This window comes from Cynoglossus semilaevis, chromosome 14, assembly GCF_000523025.1.
Source record: "Cynoglossus semilaevis isolate Cse_v1.0 chromosome 14, Cse_v1.0, whole genome shotgun sequence".
Taxonomy (NCBI): domain Eukaryota; kingdom Metazoa; phylum Chordata; class Actinopteri; order Pleuronectiformes; family Cynoglossidae; genus Cynoglossus; species Cynoglossus semilaevis.
The window spans coordinates 24,010,005-24,036,724 of NC_024320.1; the positions used below are offsets into that span (position 1 = coordinate 24,010,005).

General features: G+C 37.6%; 1 protein-coding gene and 1 long non-coding RNA gene across 7 annotated transcripts in view; both read right to left on the reverse strand.

Annotated features, from left to right (window-relative positions):
- znf618 (zinc finger protein 618) overlaps nucleotides 1-16,594 on the reverse strand; it is a 37,237-nt gene extending 20,643 nt beyond the window's left edge. For 2 of the 6 annotated variants that reach the window (XM_017039035.2, XM_017039032.2), the window contains exon 1: nucleotides 3,822-4,772. The gene's annotated coding sequence lies outside the window, so the exon portion shown is untranslated. Of the gene's footprint in view, nucleotides 1-3,821; nucleotides 4,776-16,223 lie in introns of those variants that run through there. The other 4 variants (XM_017039033.2, XM_025062465.1, XM_017039034.2 and 1 more) reach the window with 4 other exon arrangements.
- Nucleotides 16,595-17,008: 414 nt separating this feature from the next.
- LOC112488111 (uncharacterized) overlaps nucleotides 17,009-26,720 on the reverse strand; it is a 37,820-nt gene continuing 28,108 nt past the window's right edge. The window contains exon 3 of the long non-coding RNA XR_003051852.1: nucleotides 17,009-17,422. This is a non-coding gene — a long non-coding RNA (uncharacterized LOC112488111). The remainder of the gene's footprint in view (nucleotides 17,423-26,720) is intronic.

Sequence of the window (26,720 nt, forward strand, 5' to 3'; positions counted from 1 at the left end):
AATTACCTACTGTATGTAAGTAATGGCAGTGAATGGAGGATGATGGAGACAATTTACTCTTAAGTCTTTACAAAACAAATGCTAAAACGCCTTTTTATTTCATTAACTAACATTTAGCCAATGTAGCAATATTCAACAGTTGAAGGTAGAGAAATAAACGTCAAGGCGAGAAACCTTTTCTTTAACCATGTCAGCGTTTGACATGACAGCCACATAATGAATTATAGGGGTGACATTTGTCATCCATATTTCTCTTGCAACATTTTAAATGCACATTATGACTTTATAAAATGTCCGTGGTGACCTGCGTCTTACCTCTAATTAACGTCAAAATGCAAAATTAGCCATCTGGCTTTTTCTTCCTTCCTAGTCTGAGTCTTCAGGAATACTGTAACCTACAGCACCGCACCATGACTGAAGAGAAATGTAAACCAGATGCACGTCTGTTTGATGTTCCTTGCATATATTGCTCATCTTAAACAAACTAAAATAAAAGATCAGTGGAGGAGATAAACACTATTACAGCAGGAAATATAGCTAAATTAAATAAGCAAATTATGTTTGCGTATTAGGAATCCATAGATAGTATCTGTGTGCCAGTACACCGGTACACTGTGGTGTGATTTATGCCAGTTTAACTAGTTTTCTCTTTGTGATTTGGCCCAGCTGCTCCTTAAATGTCACATACATGCACATTATGTCTTTGTACTTAGAGATGCAAAATAAGGAGGTTAGGCATGCAAAGTACACATCCCTGTTCATAATTCAGTGCTCAGTTAAGGTACTTAAAATAATTGTCCTATATTTAGACGGTACAGTATCTGCCTTTGTGCTATAATGAAATAAATCAATCAGGATGCATTCCTGTAAAAGAAAAAGGAAACTTCTTGCATTTTGCTTGGAGGGAATTTTCTTACTTTGAATTGTTACTTAGGTTGCCAAAAATCACTTAGCTCTGCATGGTTAGCAGACTGGAATAGAGATTCCAAATATAAAATACGAATTTGTTTAAGCCTCGTGAAAATATTTTCACTCTGAGGAGAATAAAAATAGGGATCTGCTAAAATGGGGGATGGATGGGGTCACTTCAATCACTGCTTTCACTGCATGTTTATATTATGCAGAACAGAGTCTGTAACCCGGAGCAAAGGTTGACCAAAAGCCGGTTTGCGCTACATGTTTTGCCTGGATTTCTGTTTCTTTAATCAAAAGCACATTCCCTGCGCTCGGTAAAAAATTCTTTCAAGCTGGTGTATGACCAATAATTTCAAAAAGCAATAATGCAGAGAAATGGATACCCCCCCACCCCACACACGCACACACATTCACAAGATGCTCTGAAAAAAGAAACAGTGTCTTCTAGTAAAATTCCATCAGCATACACTCAAAAAAACCCATAAAAACCTTTTCAATCTATATGTTAATGCTGCGAATTAAAATTTAATAACATGAGATATTGAAAAGCAGACTTGAATTATACAAAAATAAATCCTGAAAGATCAGGCCCCTAAAATTAGAAATTCAGGGTGGCATCTGGTCTGCTGCTAAACCCTTGTAGGCTGGCAGATTAAATTTTTGATGAAAATCAAAATTACACTGCACGCTGACGCAGGCGCAGCAAACCTGGCAGTATTGTGATTTATGGATTCATTAAACCCGCGGGAGTTTCACCCCTCCTCTTTTCACTCAATGAAATGAGATTTGCTTTGCTGAAAATTTGTATTTTCAGAAAAGCTATTCAGGCTCGGCTCTACCTTCAGAAAATGGTCAAGGAAAAAAGAGCTCCTGTGTACATAACCACTGCACAGGCCTAATTTTCATTGCTGCAGCAATTGAACATCCTTATGCATTATTCATGAAACCAATAAGGTTCATTTTTACAAAGGAAGAGGCAGGGAGAAAAAAAAACAGAATTTTTTTTTTAATGCACCAAGCCCAACCTCTGAAAAGCTGTTCCCTAGAGACTAATTTAAGTGAAGCCATTTTCAGACAATTTCAACATGCCATTTAGAAAATAACACAGCATAAACGGTCACTGTGTTTGAAGGCTGCCTGCTGTTTTTGGACATTTGTAGGCAAAAATCAGGAATCTGTAATTCTGAAAGGAGAATCCATTTCAGATCTAACACAGAGGTTCTCAGTAAAAACCCCATCTGTATATAAACATTAAATGTACATAGTTGACTATTTTTGACCAACTTTATTAAGCATGTGCTTCTTTACTATTCTGCCCATGACATTTCAAATGCCTCCTTTCTGCTCAATCTATGTCCACATATGTTTAGTAAAAATCAAACCTACACCCCTCCATAAAAAACACTGTTTCCTGCTTTACTTTAATGTGAAAAAACAACTTATCTTATAAGTTTATCAACCGTACCTAAAATCCATCCACATTAATCTCATGACACTGGTTGCCCATCTTCAGTCATGTACTTCAACAGAACCTGCGGCATTTTGATTACACTTTGCAAGCAAAGGCCAGAATTTACACTTAGATTTTTACCAGCGCACACAATTTCCACCAGCTCTTTAAATTTATACATATTTGAAGGTCAGCATTTAAATTACCCACAGCAAAATGGCCTTCACAGTTTCCCTTGCATTAAAATAAAAGCAAGCCATGCAAGATGGGAAACTGTTTGGCGTCTGCAGGATTAATATAAACAGTAGAGGCACTGGATGTAATTGTTTTTCCTGCCCTCAAATTATGCTGACTGGAGTCTTTCTTCTTCCAGTGCTGTTCACTTTACTTTGGATAGTTATTTTCCATTTACAGATTTCCAGTCTCTAGAAATAAAAAGTCAGAATGGTTCCATGTATTTACCAAGCAGCAAATTATGTCCGCACACACTCGAGAGCACACACACAAAACCAGGCAAAACCAAACACAGAGCAAGATCAGAGTGAATTTGCATGTTAAAATTTAAAGGATGAAAACCTGCACTTATGTCATAAGATTAATTTTTTAAAAAAATTAATAAATAAATACCATCATAAAAGTAGGGTTAAAAATGCGGATTACTTGCAGTGCTTCATGTGCAGTTTCAAAAGGTCATATTTTGCATTAATTAACATAATGAGAACGTGGTGTTTCTTAAATCAGTCTAATGTCAATCACACACACACACTACCTAATAAATGATTCTCAAACTGGTTTCATTTTTTTAAATCCCAAAATGACTGCCTACAGGTGGCGCCATTGACACCCAGCTTTATAATCCCCTACCTTCCTAAAATTAAAAATAAAAATGTATTTCGACTAAAACGGCAGTTTTTTTCTCTCGTTATTTCCATTCATCTGCGTGCACAGAGCTAATTCAACCGCCAGATACGAGACGTGTCAGGAGTGAGTGTGACTTCTAGAGCAGCAACTCCGGAGCTCTGCTCAAATTTTGCTTGAAAATTCACAAAACATGGCTGCAGGAGGTTTTTGTATTTCAGATTGTTCCTCCCCTCATCGTCCTTCATGTTGCCACTATCGCCCAGTTCCCCCTCGCCTCCGCTGGAGCAGACCCAGGCTTCCTACCTAGTTGGTGGTTACAGATGAACGAGCTCAGTGCACAGGCGACTAGTCAGTAGTTAGGCGGAAACTTCATTAGGAGGGAAAAAAATCAGTCAAAAAACATCAACAGATTACGGTCTGTTCAGGATGGCTTCAAAAGCCTGCACCTGGTTTTCGTGACAGACAGCGGTGCAGAGGGACTGGCAGTTGTCGTTCGCTGTGTACAGCGGATACAAAACTTAACACCCCCCCACTAATTTTTAGAATTTGAGATTTCCTAAATCACATAAAAATGACAAACAACGGTTTGACATACCTTTTGAAGCGATGCAGTTCATGCGAAACAGACTCTCGCTCCAGAAATCTTCCCTTCCCGAACAGGGGTTGACTGACTGCACAACTGCTCCCTCAAAAATGTGAATTAGTTATGAGAAAATTTTGAATGTAAAAAAAATTTCAACACGACGTTTTTTTAATCTACCCCCGCGACACGCTGCGTTACATTTTAAAAAAGAGTAATGGCGCAATAAAGTGTTGAATTTGTCGAGGTTCGCCAAGTCCGTGAAGGCTCTTCGTGTGTGCTTTGCACAGCGGGTTTGTGTTGCGGTTCGTCCTGTGGAAATTTTCGTCCGCCATATACAAGGGCAGATTCCGAAATTGCAGCGCCGGCCTGTATATTAGCCTACATGGAAAAAAGGAAAAAAAGAAAAAAGAAAAAAAGTCTGGGGAGCAGACGTAAAAATATAGGTTGGTCGACTATGAACTTACACGGGGAAAGAAAAAGCCGAAATTGCGCAGATGCAAAATTAATTTTTTTAAAATGAAAACTGCTTCCTTTACTAATAACATTTCCTGCCTACCAGGACTTGTTTGTTTTTGATTAGTTTAAAGTTTAATTAGGTCCCGCTCATTGGTTAGGCTTTGGTCCAATAAATCACAATATCTCTGGTTAATAGTTAACTTTTGCTTTTGATTGTGGAAGATGTTGTTGTCCGAACTCTAAAAGAAAAGTAATTAAAATAACTCTAGCTTGTGTGTTGGTATTACAGTGAAAGGCTTAAGAAAATAATTTGAAGCTAAATCTAACAGGAAAGTGCAACAAATTCGAAGCAAGATTTTCAAAACATACTAAAACCCTGTGACACATACATGACGGGGCAAGATTTTGGTTGTCCAATAATTTTAAATTTCGAAAACCTAGAATTATCTCAGAATACTTCCCCCTCCTTTTTAAATAGTTTTGTTTATAGAGGAACGTTTTTATTCCAGTGTATAAAAAGACGTGGTTTCAAATCTTGTTTTTAATGATTTTATAACTAAACTATTTACACTATGTATTGTCTTACAACACAATGTAGAAATATCAACATTATCATGCACCACTGTGTATTCCAATCTATATCTAATGATAAATAATTTTAAAGATACAAACACAGACACATTAAAATAAATGTACTATCGTCCACGCTGACAGTAAATATTGTGTCCCTTAAATATGCTTTTAAATATTTGCAAAATCTGATGTCTAAAAAAAAGGGGGAAATAACAAACAAAGAATAGAATAATGCCAAGAAAATTTGGAATAGTCTTAGTCAGTGACTGTGCTTCATTCCATGATGTGCTGGTCAGTCACAGGAACACTTTTAGCCAAAGACTTATTTCACCATGACACACTGAGCGCCACAGGAAATAATTTCTGCCTCAGGCCATCTGACTCTTTAACCCCTTCCCATGAGAGTCATTATTATTTTACTTACTGGGCAATATTGATGCAATATTTACTTTTCTGCTGTTCTATGTTGTGACCAATATTTGTGCAATAATCTGCTCTGTCCAATCTGTTGTTTCTCATTCTATGTAATATTACTTTTAATATTTTTGTAATATAATACTTGATTGCAATATACATATTTAGCAGTGCTTTATCAAGGGCATACTAAAACCTATGATGTTATGATTATGTTTGTTAATATCTATTTTTATGCTATACATATTTCCTAAACTAAGTAATGGTAGTAAGTAAAACTTCATTCTTTGTCATTTTTATACTGAAGTACTCAGCTTCCTCTTTAGGAAAACATTATTTTCCTTCACATTCAGTTTCCAGCAATCAGGGGATTGTGGCTTTCTTTAGAAAACACTGACTCATTTACTATGCGTTGACTAATGGGTACAAACTGAAGTCTGTGTAGTAGTAACAAATTGATAGAGAGAACAACACAAATGGCCCATAAACACCCTAAAGAGTCTAAAGTCTCCACACCTCTACAGTAGGTCTTCATCAAGGGGTGACCACAATGGACTGGATGGAACCAAACCCAGAACCTTCTGCATGGCAGGAGAAATCCCCCCACACACCACCGCACCTTATTAAGTAATGACAATATTATGTTGCTAAGTATTTTTTATCTGTTTTTTGTTTTGTTTTTTTGTGCCTGCAGTCAGGAATTTCCCATTGATGAAACCAATATCCCTTTGGAATTTATGAGAAAGTTCTACATGTCATCACCAGTCAATATTTACATTTACTACACGCTAGATGTTAGGATCTCATGTCAACTGAAATTACTGTACAGTTAAGAAAAAATATTTTAATTAAATTGAATAAATTATTTTTACTACTGGGGGTGGGCTCATTTTTATCACCTGTCAAGTGTTATTATTTTTTTCTTCAAACGATGTTTCAGATTCTGTTTAGCATGACTAGTGTCGGTTCACTTTATGCATACACCATAAAATGTGACATTTTAATCATTAAGCTCGACGTTTTTATAAAGTGACACATTTATGACCTACGTTCTGTGCTTTGAAGTTTACCTCGAACCAATCCCATTTACCGTTGGGACTTTAAGCGCTGCATTTATATACCCTGTCCAGCAGAGAGCACCAGCACGTCAATTGTTGGTGCCAATACAACTGCAGAGTGCTTCACTGCATCTGCACAGTGATGCCTGCTCACTTTACCCGTCGCCCTCTGGTGTTAACAATTTGCAAAAGCTTTGCAAAATCATGTACTTATGTAGGTATGTATAGATGTATAAATATAAACATGGGTGTATGTATGTATATATACGCATACTGTATATACCTATACATATATCTATATATTTAAAATAAACCATAAAAAAAATTAAATTAAAATAAATTAATCTATTGTTAACTATTATTATTGTTGTTATTATTCTGATTATTATTATTATGCTGCTATATCATAATATTATGTTGTTATCTTAAATGCTAACTGTTAGATTATTACTCTTTTTTGCAACTATTTCTAAATGTGGTTATGTTTCTAGTGTGTTGCACCTTAAATGCTAACTGTTAGATTATTACTGTACATATATATTTTTATGGTTGTGGCAGGGTGATGTTGCCGGTTGTTCTCCAATGGCTTTGGAAGAAATGTATATATACAAGTCTTCTAACTTGGTTTATAACTTCAGTAAAATATTTCAATTTTAATTCTGAATCCCCTGGTGTCACTCAGAAGTTTCTGGATTAATACCAATGGAAATATCATTTCAGTTTACATTTTTCAATAATAAATATAGAAACCAAATGATAAAGCTTTACACTGCAGTGGACAACACCAATGATCATAATCATTTACATAATTTCCTGTGGTGCCCTTTCTTCTACCACCACCTGAGAGCTTATACACTTGTCCTGGGTCTTGACCAATCACTAGAGGTGGTGCAGCCCATTTCTTCTATACAGTCTATGGTTCTTATTGTAATAGTGGGTTATAGGCTTGATGAGGGAAGCAGCAAACTTTTCTTCTATCCATCCCATGATCAAAAGTGTGTTGCTAATGCTATAGACATATGACACTAGAGTCACCCACCAACATGAGTGGACTTTGAAGCTTGAATCTTGGTGTTGGGCAGTTTTTCACAGCTGCTGAGAACCAATAGAAACTGAGTTACACTGAGGAATGACTTATTGACTGTTACTGCAACAGCTGCTCTGCACATTTGAGATAAAACAAAAACACAACATTGTACAGTAGGATCTGTACTGTCCTTGCCTTTTTTAATTTTTCACAGCTCAAGGTTGACCTGACCTCCTCTCAACCTACTTTCCTAAATATATATATATATATATATATTTCTACAACTAGCAGGAGGATCAACAGGTGAGAGTGGCTGACAACAAGGATGCTATTTTTTTCCCGGTGACCTACTTGAGCACGAGAGCCACCAGACCTTAGCAGTATGCTCAAGAGCTTGGCATAAATTAGTAGAAAAATCCCCACCACGCTTTGCTGGTAAAAATCTAGGTCTCACAAAAATGGACATAGATAACAAAAAACAACAACCAGTAGAAAACGCATACGTCTGTCATGGGAAGAAAATGAGAAATAGCTGGAAATAACACAGGATTTGTGCTGCTTTGTGTTATGAAAATGAATGTTGTGAAAGTTGTGTCTACTGTATAAATTTTAATGATATTTTAAATCATTATTGTTGTTTTTGAGGTGAGTTAAAAGAACATGGAGGGAAACAGATTCAGAGTGGATCAGCGACAGTGTGCGAGTGTACGAACAGTCTCTTTATATACAGCTGCTGTTATTGTGGGTGTTTTGTTGTATTTGTGCAAACAAAGCAGGGGATTCTATTTCTGGCTTAGCTTTCAATGACACCAAACAAGTTTAAAATCCTGGACCAATCTGTGGTCAGCTAAAATATCAAGTACACCAGTGTAACTGACCATTATAGTCTAAGAGTTAACGCTTTACCTCATGTTTTTTATACAGTACGTTCGAAGAAAACAGTCGTTAACAGCCGAACATCAGTAAGAAAAACAAGGGTAGAGATTGATTCTTAAAATTTAGTTAAAGGTTTAGATAAAGTTTTTATTTGTGCTATAAAAAAAATCGAAGAGGATTTGCTCATTTTCTACCTGCAATACTTAATGCAATAATATTGAAAGTATCCTTGTGGTATTGCAGGAATTTGTTGAGCTTCAATTCAATTTTTTTTAATCAGATTTAATCACAGGGTAGCTGTAGATTATTCACGATTAATCATTGTTATAATGATATCATTTTTTATGATCAACTTTGATAAATCAACATTCCTAATTATCACAAACGTTTTTTTGTACAGAAAGTGTGTGTTTGTGATATATATATATATATATTTTTTTTTTTTAACTATGTAGTAAAGGACTACATGTGGGGGTTTCACAGGCCAGTACTTCAGGTACAGAAAGACCAGGGACCAAACCAACAACCTAGTGATCTTTCTGCTGTAAGGCATGAACAGTAGTTTTGTGATTAAGTAACCAGTGCAGACCTGGAGGTCAGACATGAATTAAGAGTCCAGTTCCAGCAGGTTCCTGTTCCTGTGTCCCTGTGCAGACACTCAGCCCTAATTTGCCCCTTGGACAGAAGGAAGATTCGGCCTGAAAACCCATCTGTTGATTTCCCACTGTGAAGAAGTGAGTGGCCAAAATGCATTCCTTTGATTTGACAAATCTAACAATAACAGAAGCTTTATTTCAGATTTTTCATCACGAACAGAAGATTTACGGTTTGTAAATTCATTAGAAAACACCAAAACAAAAAATGTTGCTTACTTTCAAATTGTTTTGCCAAGATGAAAAGCACTTCATCTATTTTTAGGCTAATTATTATTTTTCTTCCCTCCTCAGCCTGCAGGTAATCAAAGGCTACTGACTGTTTGTTCCTCATATGATTGCAAAGCATGACAAAAGCAGATGGGGAGTTAAAAATAAATAAATAAAGCACCTCAATCGCTCGAAGACCATCTCTATGGTTACACTTTGTGCGAGATGAGGGAACCAGAAGTGAGTAATGTAATTATAGCTATGACAGCCCAGTGTGAACTGACTGAAGCACCTTTGTTTCAGTGCATGAACTGCCCAAGATGAGTAGAAAAAGAATGGTTACGTAGTAAAGCTCCACGATGACAAAACATGATTACACCAGCGGCCTTTCCAAAGCTAATTATAGTTATTCACTTTCTGCTGTTGAACGTTTGTGTTTGGTCAGCCTTCAATCCAGACCTCAACCTTAAAGTCACCGACGGACTAAAAATACACAAGAAATGAATTTTTATTCTTGAGCGTATTACCAGCCTAAATCATTAAAAAGTTAGTTTTTTTAAAAACATAAACCATTACTCAAAACCACATATACAAATAAACTGATATTATCCTATAATAAAATTCCGGAACATTTCAGCCTGGACATCAGAACCTACTTCAGACTAGACACGACAAGAAGAACAAATGCATCTTTATTCTTGAATGAACTGGGATTTTCTGACCTAAATTACCAAAAGTTTTAATCCATTACACAGAGCAAGAAATGTCATCTTAGAACTAAGATAAACTTTAGGAACCATGCAGCTACTACAAGGTTTTGTAATTAAAACATTATCTCAACTCAATTTCAAACAACAAGGGATTCAGAGCCGATCCACAATTTAAGACCACCTCCACTCTGAACCCATCTGCCACTCTGACTGCATGCCCCACCTCACTTAGTACTGCAGTATATTTGATTGACATACTGTATGCTCCGCTGACATCTTGGTGACAAGACACATGCAGCACTTTTCACATACTCAAGTATTTTTTTTTGTTTCATGTGTTACTTTTGTACTCGATCTGAATACACTAATAGGTTATATTGCACTTTTTCATTATGCATCAACTTAGGCTAAGATCGTAATAGTACCGTAGACATTCGTTTACAGTAGAATAAGTAAATCGTGAAGCTGCTGAATCTTGAACAGCCTGTCAAATAAACAGAAATCTGAATTCTCTGGTTTTAACATGTGGGGTTGTTTTTGTTCACATTTATTCATTAAATATTTAGAAGCTTTATTTAAAGATTGTGATAAAGACTATTCATAAGCACATTGTAGTTGACTGTGTACTATGCTGCTTTCACTCATGTACTTAAAAACTGGATTTTCCCAACTTACCCTGCAGCTAATTACAGGCTAAATGTTGTCTTCAGCTGATGTGGGGTTTAGTCAGACAATGTGCTTGAAAGCCAAGATCACAGAAGTACAAAGGGCTGCTGTGAGTTTTGACTGACGCCGGTGTTTTCCTTAAGTGGCTTTTACTACATTTGATGGACTGGTTTTATCCAACGTGCCAACAATTTCTAGTATACAGTTATACTATTTTGGCTCATGCTATTGGTGTTTGGGCTGCTTTTTAATGCACTGACGCTAAGCTACACGTCAGAGCACCATGTGCCAAAGCCCTCAGTACAGACAGTGAGATCGAAATGACAAAAACTGAAGTCAGGCCATCTTGCTCCACTCTCGTCTGTCTGTCACGCCTCCTCCTGATGAAGTCAGCGGCTGTCGTCCAGGACTAATTCATCTGGACTAAAATCCAAATGTTTTCCTGCTTAAGTGACACATCTGCTCAGCGCACAAAGAGGTTTTTTCACTGAGAAATACTGAAAACATCTATAAATAACAGCACAGCTGTGAAATATGATGATGCAGAACACATGACAGTCACCACAGCTGTATTTCTGATTGGCTCCTGAACACTTCATCTCACATCACGGTCTTCGTTACACATTCACTGACGGAGGTGCACTGATAAATTCCTATTGGCTTGATTGAAAGCACAACATTGACCCAGAAGAACCATCTGTCAGGACTTGCTACAGAACAACAACCAGGAAGTGCGCCAAGTGAGTGTGAAAGATTACAAGGCACCCCAAGGAAAACAAAAATGTTTTTCAATCCAAAAGGGTGGGACTACACACTAGAGTCAAATAGAAAAGTTGTGACCCAGAGCACAGATGGCTTCTTATGAAGTTCTGTTTAATTCAGTTATGTTTTTTTTATATTATTTTTATTTTTGGCAACATACAGGATATGGAGGGTTTGGAAACATATGGAGCAAACCAGCGTCTGACCTTTGGCCTGACCCAGAGCCAGGGTCATTACAGCTCACTAGAGACAGGCCATCTGATTGTCTGCCAGACCAGACACAGACAGCTGAGGAAACAACATTTCAGACATGCTAGTTATAACTGGATGTCAGTTCAGGGGGTCGTCGATGTTAAAGTTCCGTTCCTATGTTGCTACTCCATTTCCGATGCTGTACATTAGTAATGTTAAAGTTCCGTTCCTATGTTGCAACATTACTCCATTTCCGATGCTGTACATTAGTACCTATGTCACTGTTCTACGCTTACACAGTGCTAACTTCATTATCTAGGACATAAAATCATCAGAAGAGTCTGACTTATTCTTGGAAGCCATAATGAAGGTCAAAAACACAAACACAAGAAAGCAAAAATAGCACAATCCACTGTATGGAGTACAACCGCCGAATGTAAACAAAGATGTCTTCTGCGTATAGCACCACGTTTTACTGCTGTGCATTGGAATGATGGTACAAGGTTGTGACGCAACCACGAAATGCTTTAGCTCAAAAACTGAAGACCACCTGTATAACGAGTTTTAATGCAATAGAAATAGTTTGTTGCTCATTAGCTGAAAGTTTTTGTTCCACTACAGGTTTTTTATATTGTGATATTCCCAGAATTTCCTTCAGTGAATCAGAGTTTAGGATTTCAGTTAATTCCCGGACAATAGTGAAAGTGTAAGCGCATTCATGTGGGAAAAACCTTAAACCAGTTTGGACTAAAGAGGAAAGTGAGACTTTTCTTGAGTGTTTCTAAAATTACATTTACCCACCAGAGGTTGGTGCTCGGCAACTTGCCTGCGTGTGCGTGTGTGTCCACGTGTGTCTGAATGAAAACTTTGTGTGTCGGCCTGACCTCATCGGTGACATTATACAAATGAGCAGCCTATAAATAGAACCTCATTAACGGACTAATATAATTGACGCAGAGCTGGGAGCCTTAAATTCTGACAGTGATGCGTCACTTACATCACAGATTTTGGCACCTGGAGGAGCAGGTGTCCACGTGTTATGTGTCAAAGCTATTGTAGAAAATTAGATCATTTTATAATTTAAAAAACATACATATATGTTTAATCATTAATTAATCTTCTACGGCCTAATCCTTCTCCTGAGTGGAAACTGGAGCCAAACCCCGCAGACACTTCACAGTCACATTTATACGTGTGGACTGACCACTAACCTTCAAAATTGTTAACTTTTAATTAGTTGTTTATGTCTGGTGATTTTAGGAACATTTGGGACTCGTGGGAATTTTTGGTACTTGTTCAACAGCCAGGGCAGGAATTTAACCTATGATCCCCAATAACTGCATAAACATATATAGATATATGCAAATATGTACATATGGTAAATACATATATGTAAATATATGTACATATATTTTTTGATTCATATATATGCACATATATTTATATATATGTACAACATGTACACAAATGTATATGTTCATATATGTATACATATATATTATATATATGCATACGCAAATATATTAATCTCGGAGCCTTGAACATGGGCAAATATATTAATCTCGGAGCCTTGAAATACCAGATCTGAGTCACTCGAGCTAAGAAAAGCGTCAGACATGATTCACTTTATAAAGGACGTCTTAAAGACTGGAGAAGTGTTTCTGAAGAACATATTCTTCAGTACAAGTTCATCAACCCTTTCATGGTAAATGATGGCGGGAGGGAGAGAGAGAACAGAGGGCTGGCAGAGACCGGAGCACCAAACAGTTAATGAGTTAATGAGCGAGACAGTTATGAAAACTAATGACCCAACAGTTGATTTGGGATTTGTGATCATTGTAATAACGTACAGACAGAGATAACTGTCATATTGCAGGTTTGCACTAACAAACTCCTGCTCCTCGATCTAGTTTCAGGCTGTCCAACCACTGAGCCTGTCCTTGAAGGGTCCCTTCCTTTTACCGTCTTTTCATACTCATCAGCCGTGGCTTTGACCACTCTGTGGGGGTCTGTTCTCTTTGCCACCTGAATCAAACAGCGGTCTAAAAATACAAGCAGCCATTGGGAACATTTACAGGTATTGATCTCAGTTCAGAGCTGGATCCACAGCTTCCTTTCTCTACGTGCTCTCTGTTTAATTTCTCTCGTGACCTATTTGATCCTTGCTCATCGTCTGATCCGACCGCTGCTATTTTTAAGCACGTCCTTTTACCTTGATTATGGACCCTGTCCCTGTCAGAGGGTCTAACAGCATTTCTTTTTTAATTTCCGGAAGTCGCTGTCACACTCACCATCTCTCTCTTTTTCTCACACTCTTTTTCACTCCCTCTCTCATTCTTTCCTTCTCTCTCTTTCACTCTCACTCACTCTCTCAGCATTCGCTCTCATTTTCCATCTCTCTCTCTCTCCCCATCTCTTGCCCCCTCATCCTCTTGCTCGTTAATATACATTTCTTCATTCCCATCCCGTGTGCATGTGTACACACCGACACTGAATGAACTTATTCAGGAAAAATTCAAATCATAACAGTTACTATGAGTAACTAGTACAGTGTGTTCATTTCAGCGTTAGCTTACGGCTCCACGTACATGTGACATATATGTGTGTGTGTGTGTGTGTACAGCTAAGGTCCATGTCACTCATGTTGATACGGTACAGAGCTGCTCGGAGCTTGTTCTCAGCTCTAAGGCAAAATAATGGATGTGCACTTAATCCTGAATGATTAAACTTTCATTTACAGGCACCGAGGGTTTGTACTGTCACACAAAATAATTTTTATCTTTTTTTTTTTAATTGCAATCATATAGAGACAAGGGAAAATTTCACAGTACTTACTGTACAGGTACTACTGTGCAGCCCTAACTGTTTTAATGGTTCTCTCTAATGGTAGTAGTGGTAGTAGTACTACAGTAGTAACTAGTTGTTGTGTAAATTATACTTTTTGCATTGTGCCTATCATATATTTAGCACTATATTGTGGTTTTTGACAGCTGTCAGTTATTTATCTGCACGTTTGATTATTATTACTATTTTTATCTTTTTAACTAAACTTAAAGCGTGACTTTCAGTTACACTTTCTTAATTATATTTTTAGTTTTAGTTTAGTTTAGTTTTTTTGGTTTTTTTTTGCAACTAAAGAAAGCTAAAGAAAGGCTTGTGACATTTAACCACATCTGGGAGAAGTTATTTGTGGCATTTTTCTTTTTACTCTTGATTTCTTAAGTTTGTTTGCAGATCTTTTGCTAACACTGAGTCTATTAGTGACATTTTGTTCATTTATTTATTGCTTATTTATTTATTGCACAATGTCTTTCATTTCTGTTTCTTAGAAAATTAACTTTTGTCTCTCAGAGCTGGAGTCACGAGGACTCAGCTGTTCTCTGGTGTAATTGATTTCTTCTGCCTGCAGTCATCACGATAGGATCACATTAATGGTCGTCATTGATCAGATCTTCAGTCATTGATCATCGTTACGTCTCATATGAGATTCACCATAGATTGACTCCTCCACAGATAAACTGCTGTCAGACTGACATTATATATTTACATACAATATATGCAATACTACCGGCATCCAATTACAGAGGACAAATATATACCCATTAACATCATCATACGTTGCGTACATTGTAGGCATTAAAGGATTTTATGCCTTCTTTGGTGAATGCTTCTATAAATACACTTCAAATGACATTACTACAGTAGATGACGTTTCCTCCTGTGTGACGTTGGTGGCTCTAAATCCAGCCGTGTACGCACTCTGACACGTGTGCACGCACACAGGCGGGAAAAGGGACTTTTATATGAGCACCATTTTATATAATAACATCTCAGTGACATTACCCGAGTTGGGGATTATGTTACTAAACCAAACGTGACTTATAATCTGGATGTGTTTTTATGCAGTGTTTGATGCCTGAGTGGTGAGGAAAGTACCCACCATGAGCTAAATGCTAAGTACCCATTTTACGGTCATGGTATTGCTGGTGGATAAATGCATAAATTCCAGTAGAGATTATTTTTAGATTCAACTAAATGCTGCTCGTTGAGTCATAATCTCAGGCTGAAGCGTTTACCAAGCTCTTCCTCTTGTACATTTTTGTACATCACACAATTGAATCAGACAGATAATTGTTATTTTTTTGAGAATTGTCTGTTAAAGCAAGGTCAAATTTGGTAATGTTCCAAATTGATCGTGTTTAAATTTGTTAAATTAATTCTGCTTAATTTGACCTCCAAAAAATTACAAAAAAAAAACCAAAACAATTCACTAGAATTTTTTTAAATGTCCAACTATAAAAAACCTGCATTGATTATTTATATTATTGCCATATAGATTTCCACCTATTCTCAATAGATCGCATATGACAAACATGAGGCCTGTGGGCAACATATGATCCATTAGGTCATTTTTAATGGCCCAGCAGAGTTTAACATGTCTGTATGCCTCATCAGACGAGATCGGAAGTGTTCAGGGTGGTATGGCCGTAAGTGTAATAGTTCAGATTCAGTACTTCTGGTTAAAGTGTTGTCAACAGTAGACTGTTCAGTACATGTTTATCCTACAACTTAGATTGTCCTTTGAATTTTGACCCAATAGTTCAACAGTTCATGGTCAGTGCTGGGACAATGGTTTTCAATAGGAGACAGATCTGGACTGCAGGCAGGTCAGTTGGACACTGTATAAAACAGCATTTGTAATGTGTAGGTATTAAGAGAAAAACAAAAAAAGTCCTTGTTGCCTGGTATAAGGTTTTAGAACTACTGCCAACACCTCTGTACCATCACAAATATCTATAGATCACAGTAACACTTACCTTTACATCAAGAAGGATGGAATTTTCATGTTGACCATGTGCGTGCGTGGGTTTCTTCCGAAACTCCAGTTTCGGTCCACATTCTGAAAACATGAGGAGCAGACATTAGGTTGATTGGACACTTCATTGACCAGAGGTGTGAATGTCAGTGTGAATGGTTACTTGTCTGTTTATGTGGCCCTGTGAGGTATTAGCAAACAATTCAAAGAGCTGGAACAATTCCCAGCAGCCCTTGGGTGAACTTTACCAGTCTGAAACATGGGCCACAAACAGAGACGAACAAACAGTCACAAACCAGGGAGACTGGTCCCTGCATCAGCCAAAAACCTCAGTAAACAAATTTTCAGCAAAGTACAAAATCTTTCTTCACTTTTTTTTTTTTTTTTTTGAAAACCCAACCAAACAAACCGTTCTTTACAGAAAAGTAAACGATAATTGTTATTTTTTTGAGAATTGTCTGTTAAAGCAAGGTCAAATTTGGTAATGTTCCAAATTGATCGTGTTTAAATTTGTTAAATTAATTCTGCTTAATTTGACCTCCAAAAAATTACAAAAAAAAAACCAATTCACTAGAATTTTTTTAAATGTCCAACTATAAAAAACCTGCATTGATTATTTATATTATTGCCATATAGATTTCCACCTATTCTCAATAGATCGCATATGACAAACATGAGGCCTGTGGGCAACATATGATCCATTAGGTCATTTTTAGTGGCCCAGCAGAGTTTAACATGTCTGTATGCCTCATCAGACGAGATCGGAAGTGTTCAGGGTGGTATGGCCGTAAGTGTAATAGTTCAGATTCAGTACTTCTGGTTAAAGTGTTGTCAACAGTAGACTGTTCAGTACATGTTTATCCTACAACTTAGATTGTCCTTTGAATTTTGACCCAATAGTTCAACAGTTCATGGTCAGTGCTGGGACAATGGTTTTCAATAGGAGACAGATCTGGACTGCAGGCAGGTCAGTTGGACACTGTATAAAACAGCATTTGTAATGTGTAGGTATTAAGAGAAAAACAAAAAAAGTCCTTGTTGCCTGGTATAAGGTTTTAGAACTACTGCCAACACCTCTGTACCATCACAAATATCTATAGATCACAGTAACACTTACCTTTACATCAAGAAGGATGGAATTTTCATGTTGACCATGTGCGTGCGTGGGTTTCTTCCGAAACTCCAGTTTCGGTCCACATTCTGAAAACATGAGGAGCAGACATTAGGTTGATTGGACACTTCATTGACCAGAGGTGTGAATGTCAGTGTGAATGGTTACTTGTCTGTTTATGTGGCCCTGTGAGGTATTAGCAAACAATTCAAAGAGCTGGAACAATTCCCAGCAGCCCTTGGGTGAACTTTACCAGTCTGAAACATGGGCCACAAACAGAGACGAACAAACAGTCACAAACCAGGGAGACTGGTCCCTGCATCAGCCAAAAACCTCAGTAAACAAATTTTCAGCAAAGTACAAAATCTTTCTTCACTTTTTTTTTTTTTTTTGAAAACCAAACCAAACAAACCGTTCTCTACAGAAAAGTAAAAAAGTAACTAAAACAGGTCAGGAGAGCTCACATGACCAGAGCCATGAATGAAAACTGATAAGAGCTGTCACCACGTGGGTCACAACCTGCATGAACAACAAGAAGTTGACTTTTTCCAAAAGAAAATGTTTTGGTTTAAAAAAAAAAAACCTACTCTACATAAATCAAACCTCAAAAAAGTGACCTCCCATGGAGTGACAGAGTAAAACAATTAGACTTTTTACTGGAAAACTGATGCTTTCCGTCAGAGCCCTCCTCACGGAGGAGGACATGCTGAGTCTTCCACCATAACAAAGAATGAAATATAAATTCTTTTTCTTGTCTGTGTCTCATTCCTCCTCAAACCATAAAGACACAATTGGTGTCATTCTGGTCACCACGGACGGCCGTTAGTCACGCTCGGTTCAAGTGTTTCCAGTATAGATGCAGGAAGTGGGGTATTATAAAGTGTAAAGTTTGACCTTTCCCCTGGTGGTATTTTTGTATTTTTTTTTTTTTTTTTTTTCCAAAACTCCCTTTGAACATGTGCTCGGAGCTGTCGGACGTGTGACGTAAAGCCTGCGTCATTGCTGAAATGATAGACTTACAGGCATGTGCTCGCTACAATTATTCAATTATTGTGTAAGCGTGATAGTTCTGGTGGGCGTTCCGTGTGAGGCCTCCCGCAGAGCAATTTGTCAGTAAGAAATAAAAGCTGTAAAAACTCGTAAAGTTGAACTTTTATCTATTCCACTCATCTGTTGTTTTGCACATGGGAGTTGATAGAAGTGATGCAGTCGGACGTGTCCAGTTACAACATGCAGCTCATACCAGCAGAGCTGACAGAAATAGGTAAATCGGTTCCATTTGTCAGCTCACTGCTTCATGGTTGCACCTGGCATTTATTAGCACCGTTTTGGGTTTTTTTTTCGGAATATAAAAAAGTTAAAGACCGAGTAATAAATTAAAAAAAAAAATCATTAAAAAAAAAATCGTAACCTAACAATGTGAATAGTTGGACCGATTTTACTGCCCGTGTGAGGCCTGAAATTTTCAATTCTGTTTATTTTGAGAAGTATTTTTAGCCGGCACAAGGTTTTATCATATTTCCCATGATGATGAGGAGGAGATGCAGAGCCAGTTACAATATTATTGTTGGCTGCGGGAGCTCTGAGTGGAGGAAAAAGGAAAGCTTTATATTCCAGGTTGTGTAACTGCAATTACATACATTTAAAACGTCGGACTCGATCAGAATCTGTAGGCACTGAAGCTGCAGGCACTGAAACTCTCCGATCTACGTGGTAAAATTATCAAGGATTCAATGAGGAAATCATGTGACCATGATTTCCCCCTAACGGTTACGTTGATGAAATCAAGAAGTATTTTTAGCATGGACAAATTAGCACCACACTGAGGGAGAAATGGTTAGTGCAGAAATAAAGTTACGGATTCGCTTGTTTCCTAAATTTTTCTTTTTTGACTCTCCCTGCGTGTATGTTTGTGTGTGTGTGTGTGTGTGTGTGGGGGGGGGAGGGGGGGCAGGCGGGGTTGGTTAAGAAACCTGCAGGATCAGGTTAACCCTGTGAAACCATTTATATACTTCTGTTAATGAAGGAATAGGAGCGAAAACCTGCCTCAAGTGTTCCACACTTTCAAAATATGAGGAACAAAATGTGGTTTTATTTCTAAAGTGAATGTTGCTGTGAACATAAAGTTGCCAAAAACGCTCAATGTTGTCCACATTCTGAAAAACATGAGGAGTAGACATTAGGGTTGATTGGACACTTGACATATTAGGATGAAAAATTAGCACCACACAGAGGGAGAAGTGGTTAGTGTTTCGGCCTTGCATAAAATAAGGTCACTGACCCTGGGCCCCCGCCACACGGTTAAGAATCAACGCTCTAAATTGACCTCAGGTGTGAATGAGTGTGAATTGCTCAGTAAATTAGTGTAAATTGTTGTTTATCTCTTCTTTACCTATAGGTGGCCCTGAGTGTACCCCACCCTCACCCAAAGACTGCAGCCCCATTTGCCTCACTGCCCCCCCACCGCCCACACTGTCGATGACTATCTGGTTGTTGGTTTGAGTTCCAGCAGGCCTGCAACCACTGGAGGCCGGGATTATGTTTCCAGTGCCTGGTTCCTGTTTTCTAATTTTGCGAAAAGAAACAAAAGAGAGAGAGATGAGGAGTTTCCTGACTACATCATGAGGGATCAAGCCGGGGTTGCTAAGAGACTAATGGAAAACCAGGGGCTAAAGGAATGGCAGGAGTGAGTCACTGCTGCAGCATGATTGAGAGAAAGAGCAAATTAAAGGGGGGAATAACTGCAACATTATCTAGCACTGCATCACTGAGAGGAAAACACATTAAATGTGACCATGGCCCCTTTTTCACTTCATCCAAACATCTGTTTTCTTTCTATTGACGATGCACAGTTTCAGATCAGGTAGCTGTTTCCAAACGGTTCACAGTTTTATTAATCACTAATGTGTCAAGACAAATAAGAAAGAACAACTTTTAGCTCGTGCTGTGTGGACGGCTTATTGTGTGTTCATTTATTTATGGAAGTATGGAAATAATACTACAAAGTTGAAGTAACACTTAACTGGAAAGCAGGAGACTTCAATTGAAACGTGCTAATGGTGTAAAGGCTCTGCTCACATTCTGTATATCAATAACAACAAGATACATACATATATACATACATATATGTATATATACAGTATATATATATATATATATAATTACATACATATACAAATATATATATATACTGTATATACATATACAGTATGTATAGATGTATACACACAAATACACAAGTACATATATATGCTTAAATATATATTTATTTTCTCCTTAGTCTTATTGATGTATTGTCTAATGTGAAGAAACCGTTTTGTTTAATACAAAAATATTTGTTTCCTTTTGGATTGAAATACTTCTGTTAATGAGAAGAAAATAAAACTGTCAGTATATACAGCACATATATGTAAATATTTTCTTCCTTGGTGCGCTCACTGCGGCTTTTATTTCACCTCACCCTGGTACCAACAAAGCTGATCATTGCATATTCATTGATTCCCGACCTAAAGATGTATCGTGACGGTCCTCATTATTGGCGAGTACCCAAATGAAAATCGTTGTAATGTTTAAAAATAAACTGGCATTGGGACATGATTTGGGGACTACATGTTATTAAACCTGAAACCTTCTAATGTCATTCAGGAGAGCGACCACTTTGTAAATTTAATTTTCATCCTTCGTTGTATCTACTTTGAGGAGAATGACCTATAAATGTCCCAAACGTCACCTATGGCAAAGACCAAACTGCTTTTTTTAAACACAGTAAAAACAAAGTCGCAGAGGAACGCCTCTGAATCAAACGACGAAACAAAGGCAGTCTGTGTGTGATGTTTTATGAGAATGTGTCATGAGCTGAGAAATGAGAAGCATGTGCAGGTTCGCAGCATTTATCACATGGTTCTCCACCCCCTGTCCTCCCTCTGTGCTATTAATGTCCCCGTTGACGCCATCACCATTAAGTTGGATTAACTACTCCATGGACAGTAAGTGGAAAAAACAAAACTGCAATTCACTGAAAACGTCCCAGATTTGGAAGACAACGTCACAATTCAAGCATCTGATATTTTTGCACAGCATGTGACATTTGCCCTCTCAATTTTACACTTTAATTACAAGCATTAAGGCAACATTTTTTGGTGTCAAACCGTGCCATTAATAGGCTAATTTTTATTTAAGGAAAATGTACAATTCTGCAGAATTAATTTTGCCACGTAAGCAAGATTGCAGCCTACTGAGAGAAGAATCTGAAAATGTGCCTCCAAGCACCGACGGTGAACACCCCGCGGGTAGACTCATTGAAATAGGTGCATTATTTATGAACTAGAGTTCAGATCAGGTTTGCATGAATGGAACTGCATACACACGCGACAAGAAAATGAATGCAACACTCCGCAGGATGCAACCCAGAAATTATAGAAAGGTCCCATGGGTCTTCAAACATGCAACGTTCAGCACCAGGTGTATGCCCTGGGTGTTAGCGTAGCATCTTTCAGTGCTTACAGTCAATGACTGGTAGAAACTAATACTAGAATTACTGGAATTATGCAGGGATATGAATCTAAAAATAATTATACAAAATACAGTTTTCTTGCCAGAGAGCGAAAGAGTGGTTTGCACTCTTAGCCTTACAGCAAGAACATCACAGGTTCGAGCCCCAACCTGATGGATGTTCTGTATAGAGATTGGAGGTCCACTGCTTGTGTTTGGTTCTTTGGCTTCTTCACAGTTCAATAACATGGAAAGTCATTGAGTCATTTTTAAAGATTTGAGATTATTGTTTGACTCTGTCTATAGCAGGGGTGGTCAAACATATGGCCAATGGGCAAAAATTGGCCCACTAGGGTGTTCTATCCGGCCCACTTGAATGAATTGTGAAAGTAAAAAAAATAGGATATTTTTGTAAAATTATACTTCATTAAATAAGAATAAATAATAATATCTAACACTTTTTACATGAAAACAAAAGGGGAAAAAAATAGACTTATTTTTATTTTTAGTTAATTAGGTTATGATTGTATTGGTCTGGCCCACATCTAATTAGGTTGTATGTGGCCCATGAACCAAGATGAGTTTGACACACCTGATCTATAGTAATGGCTAATTAGCATGTAGCTACATCTCATATTTCTACTTCCTGTAAATAAGAGATCATATTTAATTTAGAAAATCTTAAATAATAAATACTCATGGCCCAAACACACATGATAAATGATGCCATCGTTAACCCCCAAACCTAGTGTTGGATAAACAGTCTTTTTAACAAGCTGTTGAAACAAGCTGCAATTCACAGAAGACACATTTCTATCTTAAACTACTGTCAACTCCTGCTGTAAAAAAAAACAAACACACTTTGCTTAAGATGATATTTTCACTTTCTCTTCCTCCATAGTCAAAGTTTTGAAGGGCTAGGTTATATATGTAAGTCACTGAACAGAATGTACTGCATACAGTGACAGTTGCATAAAAAGAATTTTAAAAAATCCTTGGACATAAATATCTGCAGGCTGCTCATTCTTCTGGTTACAGAATTAGTATCAAGTGGTTTTCGGTTCGTCTGTTGTCCCTCCGTGAGAATCCAAAAAATGAAGTCCATGTATTCCCATCAGAAACATTCCATTATGTAAATGAACACAAATTCTATTTGTTTTTATTCTGTTTCTTGTCCTGCGGTTTCTGTCCAGAGGTGATAAATATAGGGCCTCGTGTTAGAGTGTAACCACTGACATTAATGGCTGAGGTGTTAGATAACATGTCGGTGGGTGAGGAGAGGACACGTGGTGCTGTTATATTCAGCCTGATGTGAGGTTTTTCCTTCACACTATTGAAAACTGAAAGAGAAGTAGGTGTTTCAAGATCAAATTATCCAGAATGAAATTTGTAAAAAAAACAGAGAAAAAAATGTATTAAAATGACCACAGTACTACACTGAAGTGAGGGGAAGAAATAATGAGATTTGAGTCCAGAGACAGAATTTTTTCAAGGTCCCAGGGAACCATTCTAAATATTTTAAATTGTTGAAATTGTCATGACAAGGGCTTTTAAATTTCCTGCAATTTCTGCAAAATCAGGACGGATAACGACAAAATAAGTCTGCTTTAGAATAAAAAAAAATAAAATCATTTCTGTAGCCAAAAAGACAAAAAACAAGATAACATATGCAAAATCTGAAATTGGTCAGAGAGATAAATGCTATCCCTGAAATGACATAGTAAGTAAACATAGCTAGCTCAGAATCTTGCTGCTGGTTAGCACTAAACGATAGCCATAAGTTAAGAAAACAGAGCAAATAAGTCAAAAGCAAAGAATTCAAAGACGTTAAAAATGAGTACAAAAATTGTTTGAGTAAATCCAGAAATAACTTAGATACATAAGTAACACTAATAAGTCAATGCCAACCAAAGATATTTATAACTCATACTTAGCAAAATAGCTAGCGAATGGCTAAAGGAAAGCTAAAGCATTTAGGGATAAGTCAAAACAATGCAATGTTTAATAACAGATTTTTTTTATATACTCTTTTCTTTTTTCATTCTATCATTCTTTTTTTAAAAGAACATTCTGAAATATATTTAGCAGAGCTCAGCTCACAACACTGTCATGTTTCCTGTGAACAGCACTGGGGGTGTTAGGGTGAAATATATGGACACAGGTAGGCGACCTGAGCTGCTTCTCAGCCAGAATAAAAATAAATTTCAATGCCTTGTGATTTCTTTATATATATCTTCATCCATACTTGCTATTTTTAGTGATCGGGCTGCCAGCGCTTAGGGCGTCGTGGTTGTTTTTGTTGTTTCTCTCTTGGCAGAGGGGATAATAAAAACAGCAGGAGACCAGCAGTGAGAGAAGGGCAGAGGAGAATGCTAAGTGAGAGGTGCACAAGCATGTCATGTCATCTGGTGACTCAGATGTTATCGTCAGGGCAAACGTATAGTAAAATCCTGCTCGTAAAATCTTATTTAGATGAAGTCAGCGTTGATGACGCTGAAGTGAATGTAAGAAAAACATCTTAAGTAGAGCCACATTGCCGACGTCTTCAGTCCAAACTTTTAGATCAAAATCTGTGTCTGCTGCTTGGATGACGCTCAGAGTGAAGGACAGTTTTGAGCTGCTCATATTTGAGCCTCGTATTTCTTAATTTTTCTTCTGTTTTTTTTTTCCTCCAACCACCACTCAAGAATGCGGGCCACACTGTCTGAGGCAAGAATAGATCCAGAGGAAATGAAAGCCGTCACACAGTGGAAAAAGCCCATTTGTCATCACCGCAGGTTTTACTAGGCTTCTGTTGCTAACATTGTATATTCAAAGCCACACAGCGCCACCATTGTCTAACCGCCAACCAAATAAACAATTTAAACATGGCAGACAGGAACCACCTCAAAGACGCAGAAGAAATTGCATCACACTGGTTTCCACCATCAGCTGCAGTCTCACTCATCCTCACGATGGTTCTCTTCTGGTGATGTAATCTAAGTCGGTGGTTCCCGTCAGTGGAAAATTATCCAATTCCACTTAATCAGGCTGAAAACTATTATTTATTTATTGTACAGTACAAATAAACACTCTTCTGCTAGGTGGCAGCAGATGGCTATGAAAACTAAAAAAAGACAACCAGAGCTGTTGAAAAAGATCTTTGTGTGTCTTTCTTTAATTCCTGCCAGTATAACAGCATTCTCTTCAACTAAACAGGCCAAGATTTGAATCAGTTATGAAGTGATTTAAACAAGAAGATTATTAGGTTTAATTATATATCCTTTTTGAGATTTTTGTTTGGTGCTGTGGGTTTTTTCCTGATGTTTAATATGTGCCGTGGCATAAAAAAGTTGGGAAACACCGATCTAAGTGACTGCAGTGTCGAGACTTCGGCTATAGACCCCGACCCTCATCAGCCGCGGGTCTGGCTGAGAGGCTGAGAACAAACAAATGTGAAAAGGTCGGTCCGATCGTCAGCGGAAAGTTCCGACGTGAATTTCTTTTGCGCATAACATCCAGGATTACTGTGTAACAGAACCAGCAACACTGCCCTATCACTGTGTGTTAACGTCTACCACACTGTCAGAGTGTTAATGGCTGCAGATGGTTGTAATTTTTTTTTATCCAGTGTGGGTTTGACCACACTGCACAGACCTTGACCAGGTTTCAAAATATCTCAACCTTCTTTATTTAAAAGTTTAAAAAGATTTCATGGTTATAAAACAAAAATAAAAACATTATTTATTGGATAATATACCTTTCAACGGAAAGGATTCAAGGCCATGAGAGACTGTACTGACATCTTTTATTTTCTTCTTCCCTATGATGGATTATCAATGCAGGGGTGAAGGGAAAACAAAATGCTGGAAAATTCTATACACACTGACCTTTGCCATTTACATCTGAGCTGAGGCAACCTCCAGGTGAAGAGAACTGGCTCTTCTTACACGGCTCAATACAAGCTGCGGTTACATCACTGTTAATGCAGCTCCAGTGTTCAGGTGAGTTAACGTCACTATATTAATATGGGAAAAACTAGGAAAATTCTGAGAGAAATTTGAAAGAAAATATTAACTTTACTATTGCAAGTTTCAATCAGAGAATTGAAAATCTAAGGATTTTTTTCTCACCGGGTCACGACCTGGTGATCTTTGCCCCGTCCAAGGATGGGTGATTTTTTTTAAGGATTGAAACCCACTCCCACCTGCACACACACACACAAACACACACACACAGCCCTGCACTTTTCTGTACTATTCTGTAAATGTCCACCCATATGCATAATTTAATTTATTTTATCAACATTCCTCGTAGGTGAAAACCTACCTGGGGGTAAAAAAATGATTGATGATGATTCTGAAAATAAAACGTAACAGCTCAGCACTTGACAAAAGTATAATAATAAAATGTCACATCTGAGAGTCCTGTTTTCCCATGTAACTCTGTAACTAAAATTTTAAAATATATATATTTCATACATCTCCATATGACTCATTCTACAAGCTTAAAAAAACCCACCGTTGAGTAAACACTTTTTAATGGTGTCCATTAATGTTCATCACAGACCCATTCCAAAGCCCAGGATTCACATCTTCTGATTCACACTTTTACAATGTTCTTCCTGTTTGGTCATCACCCACACCTTTCCTGGTCTATTTTAAAAACGTTGTAAGCCATCGCTTGGTTTTTTTTTTTTTTTGGGTTTTTTTTTTTATCTGGCTGCCGATAAAAAAGCACCATGAGCTGTGAGACATTCACAGGAATCTGGACCAGAGCCAGCGGTGGCCAGCTGTTGGCATGTCAGCCTCTGATCATCCATGACTGTGCCACTCCTCCGTCAAACCTCTCACCCACCAGTCTGAGTGATAAGATCAACCAGGAAACAAGTCATTTATATGTCAGACACTAAACCTG